The following is a 19,495-nucleotide window of genomic DNA, read 5'->3' on the forward strand; positions in this document are numbered from 1 at the left end:
GGTGCTACCTAGGTTCTAAACCAAAAATGTGCCAGCTCCTGAGCTTATATTCCAGCTTTTTAAAATAAAGATACCAAGAGAATGAAGAAAAATTGATAATAGGAGTAAATTAGGTGGCAAGATGGACTTCCGTTTGGGAGGGGCTTTGCGGAGGAGCACTAATAAAGTGTCTAGTCACGGGTGTAAAGTTGCACAGAGGAAGGGGAAATTGCGAAGCTACAACTCATGGCTTGTGAGTGGAAGGTTTCTCCTGTGGTGTCGTAAGGCCGGCTAAACACAAGTATATGTTATGGGCTTTAAGGAAAAAGTTATGGTGTGTGTTAACATCCAAGAAGCCTAAATTGTGTTTACTTTTCCTGTACAATGCCTGCTTTGAGTTTGCGGCTCTAACTGCACCCTGTTTCTTATGGTGATCGGCAGAGAGGTGGTGAAAAAGGGACTGTGGCGTGTTAGACCCATTGTTGATAGAAGGCCACCTATAAAATTGTTTTGCTTAACAAAGGCAATATGATAGATGGATCCTGTTAATTGAGAGTCCAATTTATTACCTGCGGGGAGTAGTAGCCTATAAGTTTATACCTGTCTAATAAGCCCCTGATATTGAGTCCCTAAGCTTGACAGGAAAACTGAGCAAGTGACTTTTCTTTATATGCCGGCCCTACTCTTTTAGCTTGTTCCTCCTTAATACTGCTGACTTGCAGCCCTCCTGAGGACCATTGCTTACAAATAATAAGCTTATCAAGGAGAAAGGGTAGCTCATTGCTGGTTGCTGCTTTAAAGTCAACTTTGAACTGGTTCATACTGAAATGGGTCACTAGCCCCTCACACTAAGAGTGAAATCGAGCATAATTTATCACTGGTGCATAGGATTTGCATTGAATTTAATATACTGAGAGATTACACCCTGCTTGGAGTTTATACATGTATACACTGTAGTGCGTCAGGCTGTATACACCTCTTGTTAGCTCTATACATAATAAAAGCCTACTGACTGTTTTGGGACAATGTCTTCAAACTAACAGTGTTCTTCTAATTATAGCTGGGTCTGTTGTGCTTGGAATCACCTAAAAAAGCATATTAAAGAGACATAATACTCATATGCTAAATCACTTGAAACTGATGGAGTATAACTGTATAAAGATGACAGGAAAATATCACCTGAGCATCTCTATGTAAAAAAGGAAGATGTTTTACCTCACAATTTCCTCAGCTCACCAGAGAAAGTCTTGTGTAAAAAGTTATCTTTCAGTTACTGCCCAGCTGCAGGTAAAAAAAAAACCAGTGCTGAGGTCATGAACTCTTTTTTACTGTGATCTCACGAGATTCAACTTAACTCTCATGAGGTTTCATAGTAAACTTCCTTAAACTGAATAGGGAAATAACATGAGTGTGCACGAGGCTCACTTCCTTGGCTGTCCTGGGACAGGCATACTGATTTGCTGCTTAAAGTCCTTTGCAATGGGGTTTGAATACTTAGCACATATTGAGATATTTTTTACATCTCTATGTAAAAAATATCTTTCTTTTTTACATAGAGATGTTCAGGTGATCATTTCTAGTCAGCTTTTTACAGCTATGCTGCATCACTTTCAAGTGTTTCAACATTTGGGTATCATGGCCCTTTAAGTTTGTTGGTTGCTATGGACACTGCTGCATAGTACTCACACATTTCTTGAGATTTGCATGGTCACTTATTCTTTTGCACTAGACTGCATTCTGCTTAGATTCTATACATATGTCTACTGTGGAGTGCTAGCTTGTTTATACCTCTTGCCAGTACTATTCGCAGTAAGAGGCCACTAACTATCCTGGGACAATTTCTTCAAATTAACAGTGTTCTTTGAAGTATATGTGGGCTTGTTGTTTTGTTTATATCATTCCTCGCTGTTGCTGACACTGCTGTATATTACCTACACATATTTCTGAGAATTATTTGCTCACTTTTCTGCACTTATATAGTAGGAGTTAATTAGAAAGTTGCTTAAAATTGCATGTTCTGAATCATGAAAGTTTAATTTTGACTAGACTATCCTTTTAAGTGTAAAACTAGAAAATGTATTATCATAATTAAGAAAGTAGTATGCTTATTATTGTTCATTACTGAGTAAATTAGTCGTCTGGCCTTTCCAAAACCACAGTAATGCACACCTTGAATAGAAGTAATATTGACATTTTAGATCGCTGAGTCTTGTTCTAGAATATTATGGTCTTGTAGGTTTCACCAAGAGGAAAGGGTTTGTCATACATATAGGACAACTATATTCCCTCCCTCGCTGTATCACCATTACCCAAGAGGCTTAAATATTCTAATTATTCATTTCAATTATGCTAAATCTGATTTTTACATTAGGAGCATTTTCTCCTCATACAAGGAATAACAATTGTCCTGTGTTATATGGAGAAAGATCCATATGAGTAAAGGAGAATTCCAGGAGTCTTCACAGGAGGTGCGCTTGTGACCACATGAAGAGAAGGAGAACTATCAGTAGTAGGCTGCTCTCTTAATCGGAAGATAAATCAAAGAAAACCTAAAAAGGAAAAACAGAGGCGCCACATCGAGCAGTATCGTCTAGCAGAAACAACAGAAAAGGAGACACGAAGCCTCTAATATTAGCCTCTCACCAGATATGGCGGCACGACCGGAGTGCCATACAGGGCAGCACGGGACCTTCTCAGTCGCCCGTAAGACACAAAGACGGCGTCGGGGTACGTTCCAGAGGAGGCAGGTGCCCGGACTAGCCAATCAGGAGAGCCAGAACAAATCGGAAGTGGTCAGATCCGAAGAAGTAAAACAGGAGCACGGATAGTGTAAAAACCGAGCCTGATGAAACAGCCGGTTTTTATGCGGAGGAACGCGTCGCTAGTGTCCTTTGTGTACAAATAAAAGATTGTACTTTTACAGTATCCATGCTCCTGTTTTACTTCTACGAATCTTCGGATCTGACCACTTCCGATTTGTTCTGGCTCTCCTGATTAGCTAGTCCGGGCACCTGACTCCTCTGGAACGTACCCTGACGCCGTCTTTGTGTCTTACGGGCGACTGAGAAGGTCCCGTGCTGCCCTGTACGGCACTCCGGTCGTGCCGCCATATCTGGTGAGAGGCTAATATTAGAGGCTTTGTGTGTCCTTTTCTGTTTCTGCTAGACGATACTGCTCGATGTGGCGCCTCTGTTTTTCCTTTTTAGGTTTCCTGAGAAAGATCCATGTAGCATGTCGCTGGTTTCCATACAGATCGTATGAAAATACTGCTTAAAACAGTCCTTATTTTAAACTCGATAAGAAAATCAAATGCCTTAAAACTGTATAATGTTTAAATTGATATGAAACCCAAACTTTTTCTTTTGTGATTCAGACAGCGCAAACAAAAAAGTTTCCAATTTGCTTCTATTATCAAACTTGCTTCTTTCCTATGGTATCCTTTGTTGAAGAGATGCCTAGGTAGGTCTCTGGAAAAATACATGGCAGGACATAGTTCTGCCAACTAGTGCTCTTGCAAATGGATAATATTCTTGCAAAACTTCTGTCATATAGTGCTCCAAATACAGCCACTCTTCTGAGCTTACGTTCCTGCTTTTCAACAAAAAATACCAAGAGAATGAAGAAAATATAGTTGTAAATTGGAAAGTTGCTCTATCTAAATCATAAAAGAACAAAGTTGGATTTCATGTCCCTTTTAATGAAAGTAAAAGTATAGAAAGATGTGTCAATGTTCCTTCTTATTTTTCTAACCTCATTTAATGAAGAAGGCCTCAGTCTGGAGAAAAGAAACAAAGTCCGCCTCCATAGAATAAAAGAAAGTCCTTTATTTAATCCATGTTAAAAACAGGTACAGCAGATTAAAAGAGAGAGCGTAATATCGCTTACACGTTTCAGCAGAAAAAAAGCCGTAATCCATAGCCTGTACTAAACACCTTGCTCTAGGTATTTAAACACACTCCTTCTACCTGATAGGTTAAAAAACTAAAGTACTAGTTACGCCCTCAAATTACTTAAAGGGACAGTCAACCTAAAGAATGTTCCTACTTATTTAGATAATGTTTGCAACGATTAGTACAGCAAACATTATGCCAATGTGGATCGATATATAGTGTGTAAGTAAAAATACTTACTAGTTCATCTTCGGCCATTTTGAGATGGCCACCTGAGCCCTCCTACCCCCAACATCATCCTGATCTGGTACACATTGTCCACAAACTGAAACAGTGTTGATATTGCACGGTCCCGCGATTTGTGCATGCGCAGTGCGCCATTTATGCTCAAGGGGGCTTTTTCAGTTAGGAACTGTAGTCTTCTAAATCAGGCGCTAATGGAGAGAGATGTATTATCTTTTAACTGATTCTAGGAGTAAAAAGTAGAAAGAAGCTTTCTCTGTGTCATACCACCTATTAAGTAATCAGCCGCTGCCAGTGAGTATGACTGCATCTATCACAGTAGTGCTCATATCTGCATCTGCGGCCGGTCACTGGAGAAAAAGTCCGATGTAAAGTGATGGCACATACAATAAAAGTAACTCTAAAACACCAGCGGGTAATAATTTATTAACCCTGCAAATGCCACTTTCCTAATGGCAGAGAGCTGGCACAGTTTGTAAATTAACTGCTTCACTGCCATAGAGAGCTACATTGCTTTGACAAGCTAATGGGTTAATAAATTATTACCCGCTGGTGTTTTAGAGTTACTTTTATTGTATGTGCCATCACTTTACATTATATACATCGGACTTTGTCTCCAGTGACCGGCCGCAGATGCAGATAGGAGCACTACTGTGATAGATGCAGTCATACTCACTGGCAACGGCTGATTACTTAATAATAGGTGGTATGACTCAGAGAAAGCTTCTTTCAACTTTGTACTCCTAGAATAATTTAAAAGATAATACATGTCTCTCCATTAGCGCCTGATTTAGAAGACTACAGTTCCTAACTGAAAAAGCCCCCTTGAGCATAAACGGCGCACTGCGCATGCACAAATCGCGGGACCGTGCAATATCGACTTGTTTCAGTTTGTGGACAATGTGTACAAGATCAGGATGATGTCAGGATAGGAGGGCTCAGGCGGCCATCTCAAAACGGCCGAAGATTAACTAGTAAGTATTTTTACTTACACACTATATATCGATCCACATTGGCATAATGTTTGCTGTACTAATCGTTGCAAATATTATCTAAACAAATAGGATTTATTTTTTAGGTTGACTGTCCCTTTAACCCATTCGAATATCAGCTTAGCAAAACTCTAGAGCCTTCATTTATGCTAAATAGATTGTTATAGATGATTCAGAAAGACATTTTATATACATAGTAGATACATTTGATACAGCAAAAAAACAGCAAATACGGATGTGATATATAAAAAAATTCATATTGCAATATACAGTGTACAAAATTCACATTAGAATAAACTTTACGGCTATTCTTATTAACTCAGTGTTGGTATAATAACGCAGTGGCGTCACTAGGGGGGGCCGCACCCGGGTGGGACTGGGGAAGTTGTAGACACACAATTTTTTTGCCCCTTGAGCCAGTGATGCAATTTCAACCCGGGCCGCACCCGGGTGACACCCTTTCAGGGGGTGACACCAAAAAAATTTTTTTTTTATTTTATTGAAATTCAAAGAAATACAATGTTGAGATGCATAGATTTTTTTTTTATTAGAGGGGCTGGCATTTGTGAACATTGGTGGGACTGGGGAAGTTGTAGACACACAATTTTTTTGCCTCTTGAGCCAGTGATGCAATTTCAACAAATAGTTTTCCCGGCTGCTTTTGCTTGTTTGTACTTTGCTTCTCCCCTGCCCAATTTCGCTATGAATGTTGTGGGCATGCCGTTGGGCTTGCAAAGTTGCGCTGCTAGCCTAAATCTGCCTGCCTATCTGTTCTCACTGCTCAGTGACATGTGGAGCAGTGGAGTCACTCACTGCTGTGCTGTCTCTCTAAACGGGAACTGGCAAATCATGAGGGGATGCATGGCACCTGACCGCATGACTGTTTGACACTGTCTTTAAAGTGAAGGAGCCACGTATGATGCCCACCAGACCATTACGATTACGGTACACTAAGTGCACACTGAACATGTAGGAGGGCGGGCGGGGGTCTGGGGGTGGGCAGAGTGCAGAGGTGATTGGCCATAAGAAGCGGTAGGCACGCGGCCCGGGGCTGTGCACTGACAGGCTTGGAACAGAGTCAGAGAGCAGAATTTTCATAGTTTGCGCCTAAACCTTTTCTTTAGTGATTTATTTTTAGAGTGCTCTGTTTATCTTTCATTTGATGCTCTGCTGAGCCAGAGAGCAGCTCTAGGCATGCGCTTTATAATTAATGCAGTGCAGTTTACATATTTTGTAAGTGTGTGTCTGAGTTTTTGTGTGTGTGTGTCTGAGTTTTTGTGTGTGTGTGTCTGTGTTTTTGTGTCTGTGTTTTTGTGTCTGTGTTTTTGTGTCTGTGTTTTTGTGTCTGTGTTTTTGTGTGTGTGTCTGAGTGTGTTTCCGAGTGTTTGTGTGTGCATCTGAGTATGTTTTTAAGTGTGTCTGAGTGTTTGTATGTGTGTTTGTCTGTGTTTTTGTGTGTGTCTGCTTTCTGTGGGGGGGGGTGACACCATAACTTACCGCACCGGGTGACACCAACTCTAGTGACGCCACTGTAATAACTGTCTTAACTTTGAAACTATTTGTCATAGATAAACCACTGATAGGTTAGGTAAGTCTAGGAAGTAATAAGAACATAGAATATTTATATGATATCAATATCAAGATATTATGGACTGGATAAAAATAACACACACATTAAAATCTGCAAGTGTATTATGTCAAATTCATATCGTTCCATATATACAATCCTGAAAAACGCTATTGCTATCCAAATTCAAAATAATCTGTCTATGACAAAAAAGTTTATACGTCCACTCTTCTGAGTTTACGTTCCTGCTTTTCAACAAAAAATACCAAGAGAACGAAGAAAATTTGATCATAGTTGTAAATTGTAAAGTTGCTCTATCTAAATCGTAAAAGAACAAAGTTGGATTTCATTCCCTTTTTAATAAAAGTAAAAGTATAGAAAGATGTGTCAATGTTCTTTCTTATTTTTCTAATCTCATTTAATGAGGAATGGCCTAAGTCTGGCCAAAAATTCTTCTTTTACAGCAGTTTGGAAATTATACAACTGTGTGGCATGCACTATTAGTTTAGGGGCCATAATACCCAAATGTTTAAACACTTGAAAGTGATGCAGCATATCTGTAAAAAGCTGACTAGAAAATATCACCTGAACATCTCTATGTAAAATAGAAAGATATTTTACCTCAAAAGTTTCTCAGTAGCCACATCCCATTGTAAAGGATTTCTAAGCAGCATATTAGTATGTCTGTCCCGGGACAGCGGAAGGGGCGAGCTTACGTGCACTCTCATCTTATTTCCCTATTCAGTTTAAAGGAAGTTTGAAATCTCATGAGATCACAGTAAAAGAGTTCATGACCTCAGCACTGCTGATGCCGATTGGCTGCTGTTCATTTCTTCATTTATTTATTTTTTTAACCTGCAGCTGAGTATAACTTTTTACACAGAATTTACTCTGCTGAGCTGAGGAGATTGTGAGGTAAAATATCTTCCTTTTTTACATAGAGATGCTCAGGTGATATTTTCCTGTCAGCGTTTTACAGTTATACTGCATCAGTTTCAAGTGATTTAGCATATGAGTATTATGTCCCTTTTAAGTCATCACGATTCTTGCATAATCTGTCATGCTATATGTGCCAGGATAATATTACGTCTGATACTACTTAAAAAAAAAAAAAAATTCAGCAATAGCCTGCTTTTTATATACAAACCCAAAGAACACTTTGTAAACTTTTTAATTGTTCTAATCTAAATTGTATGAATAATTTGCTGTCCTGGGATTTATTATTAATCCCTTCAGGAGAGAAAAACTTGACCATAAGTACCGGAGTTTTTTTTAATCATGTTTCTGGGGCCTGATTTCCCAGTTCGGCCCTGATTAGGGTATATTTCATTCCACCATTTGACTGCCAAATGCCAGAAAAAAAACTTAACTTTTTCACAAACTTTACATTTCAAACTAAAATTATTTACACACAACTACTGCAGTCATTAGACAAATGGTTGTAAAGTTTTCCTAGGATCCCCTTTGCTCAGAAATGGCATACATGCATTGTTTTGCCATTGCTGTTTGGTAATTAGAAGGCCGCTAATTGCAGCTGCGTACCAACTTCTGAAATTCCCATCAGTGAAGGGGTTAATTAGTTAGCTGGTTAACCTCCCTGATCCCTGCCAAATAGCATTCCACCAACAGTCTTAGGTACTTGGAAAACAATCTTTCGGACTTTTTTTTTATTATTCATTTTATTTATATTCTGCAGTGTAGGATCCACACTTACCCTCCCACCTCCCTGATCCCTCCCAAACAGCTCTCTAACCCTAACCCCTGCCAATTGTCTCTGCCATCTTAGGTACTGGCAGCTGTTTGCCAGTACAGTCAATATACATTTTTTTAAAAAATGTTTATCTATTAATAAAAATATTTTTCTTTGTATTGTAAAGATTCCCCCCTCCAAGCAATTATGCTTTAGGGCTCCTCTCTCACAATCCATTTTGCTGTAGACTTATGATTATAAAGATACTTTTTATAACTGTTTTTTAGCTTGTTTGTTAACTGAACTTGCTGAGCTCTAGCTTTCTTTTTAATTCTAGTAACAAATACCAATCTCTCCGCTGATTACAACCTTGAAAGCCTCCCAAAAGGTCTCCATCTTTTCAACCGAAGCCTCATTAAACTTTACTTGTTCTAACCATTTTTCTTCTAAGAATTTGTGAAATTTCAGATTATTACAAAAAAAAAAAAATTCTATGGAGAAAGGGGCAGGATTGAAAATAGTAAATGGATTATAACAGGATTGCAAATTAAATTCATAGCCTCGTATCAGACCAAAACATATGTTATCTTCTAATGACCTTCAGATATGTCCCTATGCATTATTATCTTACATTTTGTCTGCTACAAACCCCCAAATCTTGTGTCATATACTGTATCCCACAAAAGTGAGTACAACCCTCACATTTTTGTAAATATTTTATTATATATTTTCATGTGACAACACTGAAGAAATGACACTTTGCTACAATGTAAAGTAGTGAGTGTACAGCCTGTGTAACAGTGTAAATTTGCTTTCCCCTCAAAATAACTCAACACACAGCCATTAATGTCTAAAACATTGGCAACAAACGTGAGTACATCCCTAAGAGGAAATGTCGAAATTGGGCCCAATTAGCCATTTTCCCTCCCCGGTATCATGTGACTCGTTAGTGTTACAAGGTCTCAGGTGTGAATGGGGAGCAGGTGTGTTAAATTTGGTGTTATTGCTTTAACACTCTCTCATACTGGTCACTGGAAGTTCAACATGGCACCTCATAGCAAAGAACTCTCTAAGGATCTGAAAAAAAAAGAGTTGTTGCTTTACATAAAGATGGCCTAGGCTATAAGAAGATTGCAAAGACCCTGAAACTGAGCTGCAGCATGGTGGGCAAGACCACACAGCGGTTTCACAGGAGAGGTTCCACTCAGAACAGGCCTCTTCATGGTCGACCAAAGAAGTTCAGTGCACGTGCTCAGCGTCATATCCAGAGGTTGTCTTTGGGAAATAGACATATGAGTGCTGCCAGTGCTCAGACCATATGCCGCACACTGCATCAAATTGGTCTGCATGGCTGTCGTCCCAGAAGAAAGCCTCTTCTAAAGATGATGCACAAGAAAGCCTGCAAACAGTTTGCTGAAGACAAGCAGACTAAGGACATGAATTACTGGAACCATGTCCTGTGGTCCGAGGAGACCAAGATAAACTTATTTGGTTCAGATGGTGTCAAGCGTGTGTGGCGGCAACCAGGTGAGGAGTACAAAGACAAGTGAGTCTTGCCTACAGTCAAGCATGGTGGTGGGAGTGTCATGGTCTGGGCCTGCATGAGTGCTGCTAGCACTGGGGAGCTACAGTTCATTGAGGTAGCCATGAATACCAACATGTACTGTGACATACTGAAGCAGAGCATGATCCCCTCCCTTCGGAGTGTGGGCCGTAGGGCAGTATTCCAACATGATAACGACCCCAATCACACCTCCAAGACGACCACTGCCTTGCTAAAGAAGCTGAGGGTAAAGGTGATGGACTAGCCAAGCATGTCTCCAGACCTAAACCTTATTGAGCATCTGTGGGGCATCCTCAAACTGAAGGTGGGGGAGCGCAAGGTCTCTAACATCCACCAGCTCTGTGATGTCATCATGGAGGAGTGGAAGAGGACTCCAGTGGCAACCTGTGAAGCTCTGGGGAATTCCATGCCCTAGAGGGTAAGGCAGTGCTGGAAAATAATGGTGGCCACACAAAATATTGACACTTTGGGCCCCAATTTGGACATTTCCACTTAGGGCTGTACTCACTTTTGTTGCCAACGGTTTATACATTAATGGCTGTGTGAGTTATTTTGAGGGGACAGCAAATTTACACTGTTATACAGGCTGTACACAAACTACTTTACATTGTAGCAAAGTGTCATTTCTTCAGTGTTGTCACATGAAAAGATATAATAAAATATTTACATAAACATGAGGGGTGTACTCACTTTTGTGGGATACTGTATTCTAACTGTTTGTAACCTAGCAGGATCTGTTTTTTCTTCTGTTAAGTGTGATCAGTCCACGGGTCATCATTACTTCTGGGATATTACTCCTCCCCAACAGGAAGTGCAAGAGGATTCACCCAGCAGAGCTGCATATAGCTCCTCCCCTCTACGTCACTCCCAGTCATTCTCTTGCACCCAACGACTAGATAGGATGTGTGAGAGGACTATGGTGATTATACTTAGTTTTATATCTTCAATCAAAAGTTTGTTATTTTAAAATAGCACCGGAGTGTGTTATTATCTCTCTGGCAGAGTTTGAAGAAGAATCTACCAGAGTTTTTGTTATGATTTTAGCCGGAGTAGTTAAGATCATATTGCTGTTTCTCGGCCATCTGAGGAGAGGTAAACTTCAGATCAGGGGACAGCGGGCAGATGAATCTGCATAGAGGTATGTAGCAGTTTTTATTTTCTGACAATGGAATTGATGAGAAAATCCTGCCATACCGATATAATGTCATGTATGTATACTTTTCACTTCAGTATTCTGGGGAATGGTACTTCACTAGAATTACACTGTAAGAAATACATAAAGCTGTTTAATAACTAGAGATTATGTTTAACGTTTTTGCTGGAATGTAAAATCGTTTTCATTTGCTGAGGTACTGAGTGAATAAATGTTTGGGCACTATTTTTCCACTTGGCAGTTGCTTAATCTGTTTTCTGACAGTTTCTGTTCTCCCTCACTGCTGTGTGTGAGGGGGAGGGGCCGTTTTTTGGCGCTTTTACTATGCATCAAATATTTCAGTCAGCAACTCATTGTATTCCCTGCATGATCCGGTTCATCTCTACAGAGCTCAGGGGTCTTCAAAACTTATTTTGAGGGAGGTAATTTCTCTCAGCAGAGCTGTGAGAATTATAGTTTGACTGAGATAAAAAACGTTTATTCTGTAATTTGTTTCCTGCTTTCAGAATTTGTTATCTTTGCTAATGGGATTAAACCTTTGCTAAAGTTGTGTTGTTTACAAGGATTGAGGCTATAACTGTTTCAATTTATTAATTTTCAACTGTCATAGATCTTCTGTGCTTCTTAAAGGCACAGTACGTTTTAATATTATTCTAATTGAATTGTATTTCCAAGTTGCAAGTTTATTTGCTAGTGTGTTAAACATGTCTGATTCAGAGGATGATACCTGTGTCATTTGTTGCAATGCCAAAGTGGAGCCCAATAGAAATTTATGTACTAACTGTATTGATGCTACTTTAAATAAAAATCAATCTGTACAAATTGAACAAATTTCACCAAACAATGAGGGGAGAGTTATGCCGACTAACTCGCCTCACGTGTCAGTACCTACATCTCCCGCTCAGAGGGAGGTGCGTGATATTGTAGCGCCGAGTACATCTGGGCGGCCATTACAAATCACATTACAGGATATGGCTACTGTTATGACTGAGGTTTTGGCTAAATTACCAGAACTAAGAGGTAAGCGTGATCACTCTGGGGTGAGAACAGAGTGCGCTGATAATATTAGGGCCATGTCAGACACTGCGTCACAGGTGGCAGAACATGAGGACGGAGAACTTCATTCTGTGGGTGACGGTTCTGATCCAATCAGACTGGATTCAGATATTTCAAATTTTAAATTTAAACTGGAAAACCTCCGTGTATTACTAGGGGAGGTGTTAGCGGCTCTGAATGATTGTAACACAGTTGCAATACCAGAGAAAATGTGTAGGTTGGATAAATATTTTGCGGTACCGACGAGTACTGAGGTTTTTCCTATACCTAAGAGACTTACTGAAATTGTTACTAAGGAGTGGGATAGACCCGGTGTGCCGTTCTCACCCCCTCCGATATTTAGAAAAATGTTTCCAATAGACGCCACCACAAGGGACTTATGGCAAACGGTCCCTAAGGTGGAGGGAGCAGTTTCTACCTTAGCTAAGCGTACCACTATCCCGGTGGAGGATAGCTGTGCTTTTTCAGATCCAATGGATAAAAAGTTAGAGGGTTACCTTAAGAAAATGTTTGTTCAACAAGGTTTTATATTGCAACCCCTTGCATGCATTGCGCCGATCACGGCTGCAGCGGCATTCTGGATTGAGTCTCTGGAAGAGAACATTGGTTCAGCTACTCTGGACGACATTACGGACAGGCTTAGAGTCCTTAAACTAGCTAATTCATTCATTTCGGAGGCCGTAGTACATCTTACTAAACTTACTGCGAAGCATTCAGGATTCGCCATTCAGGCACGCAGGGCGCTGTGGCTAAAATCCTGGTCAGCTGATGTTACTTCTAAGTCTAAATTGCTTAATATACCTTTCAAAGGGCAGACCTTATTCGGGCCCGGGTTGAAAGAGATTATCGCTGACATTACAGGAGGTAAAGGCCATGCCCTGCCTCAGGACAAAGCCAAAGCCAAGACTAGACAGTCTAATTTTCGTTCCTTTCGTAATTTCAAAGCAGGAGCAGCATCAACTTCCTCTGCACCAAAACAGGAAGGAGCTGTTGCTCGCTACAGACAAGGCTGGAAACCTAACCAGTCCTGGAACAAGGGCAAGCAGACTAGGAAACCTGCTGCTGCCCCTAAAACAGCATGAATTGAGGGCCCCCGATCCGGGATCAGATCTAGTGGGGGGCAGACTTTCTCTCTTCGCCCAGGCTTGGGCAAGAGATGTTCAGGATCCCTGGGCGCTAGAGATAATATCTCAGGGATACCTTCTGGACTTCAAATACTCTCCTCCAAGAGAGAGATTTCATCTGTCAAGATTGTCAACAATCCAGACAAAGAAAGAGGCGTTTCTACGCTGCGTACAAGAGCTCTTGTTAATGGGAGTAATCCATCCAGTTCCACGATCAGAACAGGGACAGGGGTTTTACTCAAATCTGTTTGTGGTTCCCAAAAAAGAGGGAACTTTCAGACCAATCCTGGACTTAAAGATCCTAAACAAATTCCTAAGAGTTCCATCGTTCAAGATGGAGACTATTCGGACAATTTTACCTATGATCCAAGAAGGTCAGTACATGACCACTGTAGATTTAAAAGATGCTTACCTTCACATACCGATTCACAAAGATCATTATTGGTACCTAAGGTTTGCCTTCCTAGACAGGCATTACCAGTTTGTGGCTCTTCCATTCGGATTGGCTACAGCTCCAAGAATCTTCACAAAGGTTCTGGGTGCTCTTCTGGCGGTACTAAGACCGCGGGGAATCTCGGTAGCTCCATACCTAGACGACATTCTGATACAAGCTTCAAGCTTTCAAACTGCCAAGTCTCATACAGAGTTAGTGCTGGCATTTCTAAGGTCACATGGATGGAAGGTGAACGAAAAGAAAAGTTCACTCGTTCCACTCACAAGAGTTCCCTTCCTGGGGACTCTTATAGATTCTGTAGAAATGAAGATTTACCTGACAGAGGACAGGCTAACAAGACTTCAAAGTGCTTGCCGCACCCTTCATTCCATTCAACACCCGTCAGTGGCTCAATGCATGGAGGTAATCGGCTTAATGGTAGCGGCAATGGACATAGTACCCTTTGCACGCTTACACCTCAGACCACTGCAACTGTGCATGCTAAGTCAGTGGAATGGGGATTACTCAGACTTATCCCCTTCTCTGAATCTGGATCAAGAGACCAGAAATTCTCTTCTATGGTGGCTTTCTCGGCCACATCTGTCCAGGGGGATGCCATTCAGCAGACCAGACTGGACAATTGTAACAACAGACGCCAGCCTTCTAGGTTGGGGTGCCGTCTGGAATTCTCTGAAGGCTCAGGGACAATGGAGTCAGGAGGAGAGTCTCCTGCCAATAAACATTCTGGAATTGAGAGCAGTTCTCAATGCCCTCCTGGCTTGGCCCCAGTTGACAACTCGGGGGTTCATCAGGTTTCAGTCGGACAACATCACGACTGTAGCTTACATCAACCATCAGGGAGGGACAAGAAGCTCCCTAGCTATGATGGAAGTATCAAAGATAATTCGCTGGGCAGAGTCTCACTCTTGCCACCTGTCAGCAATCCACATCCCGGGAGTGGAGAACTGGGAGGCGGATTTCTTAAGTCGTCAGACTTTTCATCCGGGGGAGTGGGAACTTCATCCGGAGGTCTTTGCCCAAATACTTCGACGTTGGGGCAAACCAGAGATAGATCTCATGGCGTCTCGACAGAACGCCAAGCTTCCTCGTTACGGGTCCAGATCCAGGGATCCAGGAGCAGTCCTGATAGATGCTCTGACAGCACCTTGGGACTTCAGGATGGCTTACGTGTTTCCACCCTTCCCGTTGCTTCCTCGATTGATTGCCAGAATCAAACAAGAGAGAGCATCAGTGATTCTAATAGCACCTGCGTGGCCACGCAGGACTTGGTATGCAGACCTGGTGGACATGTCATCCTGTCCACCTTGGTCTCTACCTCTGAATCAGGACCTTCTGATACAGGGTCCCTTCAAACATCAAAATCTAACTTCTCTGAAGCTGACTGCTTGGAAATTGAACGTTTGATTTTATCAAGACGTGGGTTTTCTGAGTCAGTTATTGATACCTTAATACAGGCTAGGAAACCTGTTACCAGAAAGATTTACCATAAGATATGGCGTAAATACCTATATTGGTGTGAATCCAAAGGTTACTCTTGGAGTAAGGTTAGGATTCCTAGGATATTGTCTTTTCTACAAGAAGGTTTAGAAAAGGGTTTATCTGCTAGTTCTTTAAAGGGACAGATCTCAGCTCTGTCCATTCTGTTACACAAACGTCTGTCAGAAGTTCCTGACGTCCAGGCTTTTTGTCAGGCTTTGGCCAGGATTAAGCCTGTGTTTAAAACTGTTGCTCCACCATGGAGTTTAAACCTTGTTCTTAATGTTTTACAGGGCGTTCCGTTTGAACCCCTTCATTCCATTGATATAAAGTTGTTATCTTGGAAAGTTCTATTTTTAATGGCTATTTCCTCGGCTCGAAGAGTCTCTGAATTATCAGCCTTACATTGTGATTCTCCTTATTTGATTTTTCATTCGGATAAGGTAGTCCTGCGTACTAAACCTGGGTTCTTACCTAAGGTAGTTACTAACAGGAATATCAATCAAGAGATTGTTGTTCCTTCTTTATGCCCAAATCCTTCTTCAAAGAAGGAACGTCTACTGCACAACCTGGATGTAGTCCGTGCTCTAAAATTTTACTTACAGGCAACTAAGGAATTTCGACAAACGTCTTCTCTGTTTGTCATTTACTCTGGGCAGAGGAGAGGTCAAAAAGCTTCCGCTACCTCTCTTTCTTTTTGGCTTCGTAGCATAATTCGTTTAGCTTATGAGACTGCTGGACAGCAGCCTCCTGAACGAATTACAGCTCATTCTACTAGAGCTGTGGCTTCCACTTGGGCCTTCAAGAATGAGGCCTCTGTTGAACAGATTTGCAAGGCTGCAACTTGGTCTTCGCTTCATACTTTTTCCAAATTTTACAAATTTGACACTTTTGCTTCATCGGAGGCTATTTTTGGGAGAAAGGTTCTTCAGGCAGTGGTTCCTTCTGTATATAGAGCCTGCCTAGCCCTCCCGTCATCCGTGTACTTTTGCTTTGGTATTGGTATCCCAGAAGTAATGATGACCCGTGGACTGATCACACTTAACAGAAGAAAACATAATTTATGCTTACCTGATAAATTCCTTTCTTCTGTAGTGTGATCAGTCCACGGCCCGCCCTGTTTTTAAGGCAGGTAAATATTTTTTAATTTATACTCCAGTCACCACTTCACCCTTGGCTTTTCCTTTCTCGTTGGTCCTTGGTCGAATGACTGGGAGTGACGTAGAGGGGAGGAGCTATATGCAGCTCTGCTGGGTGAATCCTCTTGCACTTCCTGTTGGGGAGGAGTAATATCCCAGAAGTAATGATGACCCGTGGACTGATCACACTACAGAAGAAAGGAATTTATCAGGTAAGCATAAATTATGTTTTTTTCCTGCTAAAATCTTGTGTAATAGCTACAGGAGAAGTCTGCAGCAAACTGTTACATCAAGATAGTTAATTAAATCTGTAAATCACAAATTGAAGGAAATGCTTTATTTCTTTCATGTAATTAACAAGAGTCCATGAGCTAGTGACGTATGGGATATACATTCCTACCAGGAGGGGCAAAGTTTCCCAAACCTTAAAATGCCTATAAATACACCCCTCACCACACCCACAAATCAGTTTTACAAACTTTGCCTCCAAGGGAGGTGGTGAAGTAAGTTTGTGCTAGATTCTACGTTGATATGCGCTCCGCAGCAAGTTGGAGCCCGGTTTTCCTCTCAGCGTGCAGTGAATGTCAGAGGGATGTGAAGAGAGTATTGCCTATTGAATGCAGTGATCTCCTTCTACGGGGTCTATTTCATAAGGTTCTCTGTTATCGGTCGTAGAGATTCATCTCTTACCTCCCTTTTCAGATCGACGATATACTCTTATATTTACCATTTCCTCTACTGATTCTCGTTTCAGTACTGGTTTGGCTTTCTACAAACATGTAGATGAGTGTCCTGGGGTAAGTAAGTCTTATTTTCTGTGACACTCTAAGCTATGGTTGGGCACTTTATTTATAAAGTTCTAAATATATGTATTCAAACATTTATTTGCCTTGACTCAGAATGTTCAACTTTCCTTATTTCCAGACAGTCAGTTTCATATTTGGGATTATGCATTGAATTATCATATTTTTTCTTACCTCAAAAATTTGACTTTTTTCCCTGTGGGCTGTTAGGCTCGCGGGGGCTGAAAATGCTTCATTTTATTGCGTCATTCTTGGCGCGGACTTTTTTGGCGCAAAAATTATTTTCCGTTTCCGGCGTCATACGTGTCGCCGGAAGTTGCGTCATTTTTTGACGTTATTTTGCGTCAAAGATGTCGGCGTTCCGGATGTGGCGTCATTTTTGGCGCCAAAAGCATTTAGGCGCCAAATAATGTGGGCGTCTTTTTTGGCGCTAAAAAATATGGGCGTCATTTTTGTCTCCACATTATTTAAGTCTCATTATTTATTGCTTCTGGTTGCTAGAAGCTTGTTCACTGGCATTTTTTTCCCATTCCTGAAACTGTCATTTAAGGAATTTGATCAATTTTGCTTTATATGTTGTTTTTTTCTTTTACATATTGCAAGATGTTCCACGTTGCAACTGAGTCAGAAGATACTACAGGAAAATCACTGCACAGTGCTGGAGCTACCAAGCTAAGTCTGCTATAAACTTTTGGTATCTGTTTTCTCCAGCTGTTATTTGTATTGCATGTCATGTCAAACTTATTAATGCAGATAAAATTTCCTTTAGTACTGTTACATTACCTGTTGCTGTCCGTCAACATCTAATTTTCAGAGTGTTCCTGATAACATAAGAGATTTTATTTTTTAAATCCATTAAGAAGGCTATGTCTGTTATTTCTCCTTCTAGTATACATAAAAGTCTTTTAAAACTTCTCTTTTTTTCAGATGAATTTTTAAATGAACATCATCATTCTGATACTGATAATGGTTCTTCTGGTTCAGAGGTTTCTGTCTCAGAGGTTGATGCTGATAAATCTTTGTATTTGTTCAAGATGGAATTTATTCATTCTTTACTTAAAGAAGTGTTATTTGCATTAGAAATAGAGGATTCTGGTCCTCTTGATACTAAATGTAAACGTTTAAATAAGGTTTTTAAATCTCCTGTAGTTATTCCAGAAGTGTTTTATCTCCCTGATGCTATTTCTGAAGTAATTTCCAGGGAATGGAATAATTTGGGTAATTTATTTACTCCTTCTAGACGTTTAAGCAAATTATATCCTGTGCCATCTGACAGATTAGAGTTTTTTGGGACAAAAATCCCTAAGGTTATGGGGCTGTCTCTACTCCTGCTATTGTACTACTATTCCTATGGCAGATAGTACTTCATTTAAGGATCCTTTAGATAGGAAAATTGAATCTTTTCTAAGAAAAGCTTACTTATGTTCAGGTAATCTTCTTAGACCTGCTATATTTTTAGCGGATGTTGCTGCAGCTTCAACTTTTTGGTTAGAAGCTTTAGCGCAACAAGTAACAGATCATAATTTTATAGCATTATTATTATTCTATAACATGCTAATAATTTTATTGGTGATACCATCTTTTGATATCATTAGAGTTGATGTCAGGTATATGTCTCTAGCTATTTTAGCTAGAAAAGCATTATGGATTAAACTTGGAATGCTGACATGTCTTCTAAGTCAACTTTGCTTTCCCTTTCTTTCCAGGGTAAATAATCATTTTGTTCCTTTCCTCACAACAAGGAACAAAAGCCTGATCCTTCATCCTCAGGAGCGGTATCAGTTTGGAAACTATTTCCAGTTTGGAATATATCCAAGCCTTATAGAAACCTATAGCCAGCTCCTAAGTATCTATGAAGGTGCGGCCCTTATTCCAGCTCAGCTGGTATGGGGCAGATTACGTTTTCTTCAAAGAAATTTGGATCAATTCCGTTCTTAATCTCTGGTTTCAGAAACATTGTTTCAGAAAGGTACAGAATTGGCTTCAAGTTAAGGCCTCCTGCTAAGAGATTCTTTTCTTTCCCGTGTCCCAGTTGACACAGCAAGGCTCAGCATTTCTGAAATGTGTTTCAGATCTAGAGTTGGCTGGAGTATTTATGCCAGTTCCAGTTCTGGAACAGGGGCTGGGGTTTTATTTTATCTCTTCATTGTACCAAAGAAGGTCAATTCCTTCAGACCAGTTCTGGATCTATCATTATTGAATCGTTATGTTAGGATACCAACATTCAAGATGGTTACTGTAGGACTATCCTGCCTTTTGTTTAGCAAGGGCATTATATGTCTACAATAGATTTACAGGATGTGTATCTGCATATTCCGATTCATCCAGATCACTTTTAGTGTCTGAGATTCTCTTTTTAGACAAG

The 19,495-nt window shown here is 40.6% G+C and overlaps 1 protein-coding gene across 1 annotated transcript in view; it reads left to right on the plus strand.

Moving 5' to 3' along the window:
* Window positions 1-19,495, plus strand: part of PPIH (peptidylprolyl isomerase H) — a 75,913-nt gene that overhangs the window by 37,352 nt on the left and 19,066 nt on the right. The gene's annotated exons all lie outside the window — the stretch shown is intronic.

This window comes from Bombina bombina, chromosome 8 (genome assembly GCF_027579735.1).
Source record: "Bombina bombina isolate aBomBom1 chromosome 8, aBomBom1.pri, whole genome shotgun sequence".
Taxonomy (NCBI): domain Eukaryota; kingdom Metazoa; phylum Chordata; class Amphibia; order Anura; family Bombinatoridae; genus Bombina; species Bombina bombina.